The following is a 6,738-nucleotide window of genomic DNA, read 5'->3' as shown; positions in this document are numbered from 1 at the left end:
TACTAATATGGCATTTACAATATGTGATGGACATGTGTGTATAAGGCAATAATCAGAAAGCAGTTCAAGTCATTAATTGTAATTTAGCACAGTCATTAAGCATTAATCAAGATTAATTAATTATACGGATACCTGGATTTTTGACAGTTATCACACAACCTGTTTCCTCTTGTGGTCCATCCTGACCGGCCCAGTTGTACCCCAGGCCCAGAAAATTGCGCGACCGGCCTGTCGTGATTCAGTTTTGTGTGTGGCCCAACTAAACAACATACCCACATGTTGTACGGCCCTATCCGATACAAAGCCCAATGGTAATACGTTCCTATTGTTCCTAATACCCTAGCTCACTGTGTAACACATATTGCATATAATATGAACTTTCCATACATTTAATTCATTAACAATTTATGCTAACTACGTTACACAGGCTCCATTTAATCGGCTTTATCATTTAGATTACATAACCCACTTAAAACCCTTATTTGTTTAGTACCCTTTTGTTATCATTCAATCATAATTCCCACATAACATACAATCTGCTGCTTCCTTTTTGTGTCATGACCATCCACAGGTTATCAGTTTCAACAAGTGATCAAACAATTAATCATACATACAATTGACAACGGCTATCAATCATGCAGTACTACTCATTAAATCAATCATCATTACTAACCCTAGTCTTCGGTTTTCAAGAACATTCACATGAAACAACTATATGTTTCTCCACCTAACTTATCTATTGTTATTAGTTAATACTCGATCAAGTTACACATTCCACGTTCACCTTAATAAAAAATATCAATATCACATGTTTATTACCGCCACTCTAAATCATTCAAGATTCATGATCAAGTTGCATAAGAATGAACACAATAAATCAAGAGTTTAGTAACTAACCAAGAGATTAATATTTGTTAAACACAAAGGGTGATCTCCAAGAGGAAAAGGCTTCGACAACAGGGGGGGGGGGTTCTGCCGTCGTAATACAAGTGGGAGAAATAGGGTTTGCAATGTTTATAAAGAATTGTGCCACACACACACATGTGGTTTACGTATACATAAAGGAGGGGGGAAAAGTCTGGCTTGGATTGGGTGTCACATTGGGCTCGGTTTAATTGATATATGGGCCGAGAGTCACATTGTTAATAATAGAGGTTTTGGGCCAAGGAAGTAAATGGGTGTATGCTAATAGTGTGGGTACATCGGGTACATCCTGCGACTCCATATAATCTAGGCATTAGCGTTTAACTCTTAACAAACTCACAACCAATTAGTCATAGTGATTCAATGAAATTCAAACAAGTTTTTAAAGGCGTACGCACATATGTATAGTGACGTCGTGAAGTAAAATATAAACAGTAGTGATATAAACCAAATGTCACGAGATCGGACAATGCTAACCTTGGGAATACGGGTTGTCACATCATCCCCAACTTGAAAGAAATTTCGTCCCGAAATTTGATAAGTAAGCACAGAGGAATGAAGTGAAGTGATAAATCAAGGTTGTTGTCGGTTTTCCTCAGGTGCCACATCATCCCCAACTTGAAACGGAATTTCGTCCCGAAATTCACCAGCTTCACCAAAAGTAGATTAGTCACTAGGAAAAAAAAAGTTGAGGATATTTAAGCTTCATCTGATCCTCACACTCCCACGTGAACTCTGGTCCACGTCTTGAGTTCCAACGAACTCTCACGATTGAAATTCGACTATGTTAACAATGGGTTCCTCAACAAGGGTATCACAAGTGTTCCATCGAACAAATGCTTCTTTAGGTTCGTGACATAAATGACCTTGTGAACATTACCTAATTCGTCAGGTAACTTGAGTTTGTAAACCATGATACCGATTCGTTCCAGAAATCCGAATGTCCCAACGCATCGTAAACTAAGCTAGCCACGTTTTCCATAGCGTATCGCACCCTCCCAGTGTGAGACTTTCGATTATGACCTGTTCGCCTACAGCGAACTCCCAGTGTTCCCTAAACTTATCAGTTTTCCTAATGGTCTCGCGTTGTTGCCGAACAATTTCCGATCTAAACAATCTTCCCAAGGGTTTCAAGTACAAGTCCTGGACCTGCAATTACGTTGTCACCCACCTCAATTCATCAAGGGGATTAGCGTTACTGTCCATGCAATGCCTCAAACAGAGTTGTCTGAATACTAGAATGGTAACTGTTGTAGTAAACCCAAGCAAAGGTAGGTGTCCCTCCAACCTTACCAAATGCTTGAAGCATATCTTCGAGTATCAGGATGGTTCGTTTGTTTTGACCATTTGTCCAACGGTGATGAGCAACGCTCGTGTCTAGACGTGAGCCAAAAGTGTTGTGCAGTGCCAGACATAAATCAGGTACAAATCAAAACCAGAAGTAATAGGAGTTGGCACCTCGTGCCTAATAGCCGCCTCTCTCAGAGGAACATTCACAGCTATGAAGACTCGTCAGTCTCCTTGATTATGAGAAAGTGTGCTGGTAACGGTAGACCATCAACGAACACCCAGGTGATATTGTTTCTGTTTCGAGGTGTAAGTAGACTAGTGGCAGAATCTATGGCAGTCTGTTCCCTACAGTTGCCATTTAATGAGATCCACATTCGTTCCATGGGGTAGCAAATTTCGCCCGTCCTACCAAAAGTTGCTTCACCATGCCCCGCATGGGTTCAATCTTGAAAATTTTCTTCCTTCAGTTCTCCAGTTTGAATAGAGCGAGTCTGATCAGGTAGGATAGAGTCGATAGGGAGCTGCAAAGCTCGTGCACGTTCAGGTTTCACAGTCACAATCATTCAAATGTTCCATCCAGCGATGCCATTAACTGATTTAGCTCTTCCGAAACCAGGGTACACAGGAGGCTCTTGTGATCGGTCTGAGTAGTACATTTGGTGTTGATGTGCACAAAATGCAACATATAAATTACATAAATTGTGGCATAAAACTAACCCTTTTTAGTACTAATGTTGGAAACAGTGTGTTTTTGTCTTTCTTTTGTATTTTTAGGATTAAATGAGCTCAAATGAACAAAAGAAGCAAAAAGGCACCTAAATCTAACACAAATACAAGAAAAGGAACAAACGTGGCATGCCCGACCCCCCAACAGCATCTTCCCAAGCAAAATCAAGAAGACAGAAGGCTGAACACGCCCCGTGCTCAGTGAGCACGGGGGCGTGCCCAAGTGTCAGCAGAAAAGACAAAGTTGTAGAAGCTTAAATCGCCCACCACGGGGCCATGCTCAGCGGACACGGGGCCGTGGTCAACAATAAGATTCGCAGAATCCAGGCAAATCTTGATAGTACAGATATGCTTCTGCACACGGGGTCGTGCTCAGCGGACACGGGGGCATGGTCAACTAATGCAGACAAACCGCAATTAAAGAAGAAAGAGAGAAGGATGGACACGGGGCCGTGCCCAATGGACACGGGGCCGCGCCCGAGCTTCTGTTCAGCCTATAAATATGGGTGCTTGGATCACTTGCAACTCATCCCTTGGCACACCGCCTCTCTCACACTTCACCCACCACCCACCACCATCACAACACCATCATCCACCACCATCATCCATTGTCCATCATAGAGTGTGTGAGTCGTCTCGGGATCCAAGAGTGATCGTAAGATTTCTTGACAATCAAAGGCCATGTTTGCCTAAGTCTCTTACATCACTTGGTGAAGACAAGTGTCTAGTGTAATACTTTTTTATTTTTAATCTTTTCTCACTTTTTACTTGGTTATGTATTAATGACATTAATAACTAGTTTCTTATGTTGAGGGTGATTCTTCCTTATCGTTTGTCCGGGGTGTCTTGGCATTATTTTACTGTCTATATAAAATAAAAGATTTTCACCATTTATATCTCCACGGTCTATATGGAGGTATGTTGGCTACCTGGTCGGGAGTTAAGGGAACGGTTTGGTAAGAGTCTTGCCATTGTTCAGTGTATAGATCCTGCAAAGGACCTGGGTCAAATTTAGTCGGACCTCCTTCAATACCCACCGGTATTGGATGGCGGGGGTCCAAACTCTTTGATCCCCTCATAAGTTAAACTACTATTAATATTTTAGCCCGACTACTTAGGACTGTATCCTTGCTGACTCAGACTACTTAACCGAGGGTAACTTCACCTTCAAAAGAGGGGCATACCGCAATATGCATTAATAACTTAATTAATTATCTTTCAATAATCCGACCCTTTAGGATTGTATCCTTGCTGACTCAAACTACTGGGTTGAGGGTAACGTCACCTTCAAAAGAGGGGCCTACTACAATAAGTAAGATAATCTCTTAAAAAGTGCAAAAGTGCAGAAATAATCAAAGGTTACAACACTATACACAAGTCGGAGCCAAGTGATTCATCTTGTCTATCTGTTTTTATTTTTATTTTATTTTCAGCATTCTAGTTAGTTTTTATTTTTCTAGTTTAAAATCTTTTTTAAACTTTTGATTTGATTAGACATTGAGGATAAACCGGTACTAAAAGCTCTTGTGTCCTTGGACGACCTTGGAATCTTGCCAACACTATACGACGCTCACGATGGGTGCACTTGCCCATATGTGTGTTTGGTGTTAGTAAAATATCGTGTTTTATAAATTTAAAACTTGACTAACGTGTAAAACGGGCTTAAAATATACGTAATTCCATATACACACCAATCCGCATCAAGTTTTTGGCGCCGTTGCCAGGGACACAAGGATTTTAAGAAAGTTAGGAATCAACGGCCTAATCGTTTTTTCTAGATTTTCTTTTTTTTAGGATTTTCGTAGTTTTTCATCTTCTGCAGAGCTCAGCACGGGCCGTGCCTGGTCGGACACGGGTCGTGCCCAGCATTGTTACTGGCAGTTTTATTTTCTAAGTTACAGACAGTTGAGCACGGGGCCGTGTCGGTGCAACACAGAGCCGTGTCCAACTCCCCAGTAACAGGGATCCGGAAAACAATCATTGTATCTCCGACCACGGGCCGTGTTCAGCTGAGCACGGGGCCGTGGTGAACCCTCTGACCAACGTTCTTTTCTGTTTTTATTGCAGAAATAGGAACCCAGGCGCCACGACTTTCTACGTAGTGTTTGAGCTCCAGTTCTAGTAAAGACATAAAAGAACCTCTTGAAGAACCCGAACGCTTTCTCAGAAAAAGACTTAAAGCTAAAAACCAAAAGAAAGCTTTGGGAGACCCACTTCCAATGGCGGACCAACGTACCCTCATGGATTACCTACGCCCCACCGTAGGTAATCTCGGCGCCGCTATCAATGCACCGAATGTCGAAGCCAACAACTTCGAACTTCGGCCACATTTGATACAAATGCTTCAAAACTCCGCAACCTTCCATGGACTTGCGGACGAGGATCCTCATCTACATATCACTAATTTCTTAGAAATATGTGATACCTTTCGGATCAATGGGGCATCAAACGACGTCATCCGCCTTCGTATGTTTCCATTTTCACTAAAAGACCGAGCTAAGGCTTGGCTTAATACCTTCCTAGTTGGCTCGGTAAACATCTGGGATGAACTAGCCCAAAAGTTTCTATATAAGTATTTCCCTCCGGCTAAAACGGCTAAATTAATGACTGAAATTAATACATATTCACAAGAGGATGGGGAATCCTTATATGAAACTTGGGAAAGGTTCAAGGAGCTACTAAGAAAGTGTCTTCATCACGGTCTTACGGTATGGCAACAAGTATCCACTTTCTACAATGGGTTGTTGCCACACACAAGATAAACACTTGATTCTAGCTCAGGGGGACTTTTAGGTAATCGTCGCCCAAATGAAATATATAATCAAATTGAGGAAATTGCTCAAACCAATTTTCAGTGGCACACTCCCCGAGGCAATAAATCTATTGCCCCGAGCGCCCATAAGGTTGATGAAAGCACTTCTTTACAAGCCCAAATCGAGGCCCTCTCTTCGAAAATCAAAAAGTTAGAAATGACAAAAACAGTCTCGGTAATGGCTTGTGAAGGGTGTGGTGGGCCACATGAAAATTGGAGTTGTATGAAAGAATTAGATGATCAAACGGAAACGGTAAACTACATTGATAATAGACCTAGGCCGTCGGGTCCTCCAACGGGTACCTACAACCAAGGATTGTGTAACCACCCTAACCTTGGTTGGAGGGATCCCGACAATAGTAGTAGCCAACAAAACCAATGAACTAACTTTCAACAACCACAAACTTTCTCTCAACAACACGGTGGACGAGAAACGCTTGAAGATACCGTATCTCGCCTCATCTCCGACACCGAAAAGAAAAACTCGGATCGATTTCAACAATTGGAATCGAATTTTAGAAATCAACAAGCTAGCATTCAAAACATTGAAAAACAATTAAATCAACTAGCTCAAAATTTCTCCGAGAGACCACAAGGCGTGTTACCAAGTAATACCGAAACTAACCCAAAGGCGCAAGTACCTTATAACATTGAGAAACCGTACCGTGGGTCTTGAAGATGCTCCACTTCCACCAATTCATGAGCCGGCTAAGACTCCTCCGGTTCCATACCCAGGTCGGTTAATTTGTCAAAAGACCGATGAGCAATTCGCAAAGTTCAAAAATTTACTAAAACAATTGCATGTTAATATTCCATTTATCGAGGTCCTAACTCAAATGCCTAAATATTCAAAATTTATGAGGGACTTCCTCACTCATAAAAGGAAAATTGAATCATTGCAAGTAGTTAACTTAGGCGAAGAATGCTCCGCCTTACTATTCAATAAACTTCCGCAAAAGAAGCTTGACCCCGAAAGCTTCACAATT

The 6,738-nt window shown here is 41.7% G+C and overlaps 1 non-coding gene across 1 annotated transcript; it reads right to left on the bottom strand.

The window, feature by feature from the left end:
- Positions 1 to 5,537: 5,537 nt before the first annotated feature.
- On the bottom strand, positions 5,538 to 5,644 carry LOC118488543. The gene has a single exon (XR_004885087.1). It is a non-coding gene; the product is annotated as a small nucleolar RNA R71 (small nucleolar RNA).
- Positions 5,645 to 6,738: the final 1,094 nt, after the last annotated feature.

The sequence above is a fragment of the Helianthus annuus genome, chromosome 16 (genome assembly GCF_002127325.2).
Source record: "Helianthus annuus cultivar XRQ/B chromosome 16, HanXRQr2.0-SUNRISE, whole genome shotgun sequence".
Taxonomy (NCBI): domain Eukaryota; kingdom Viridiplantae; phylum Streptophyta; class Magnoliopsida; order Asterales; family Asteraceae; genus Helianthus; species Helianthus annuus.
The sequence above is the reverse complement of the archived record's forward strand: the minus strand, read 5'-3'. Positions and strand labels throughout refer to the sequence as shown.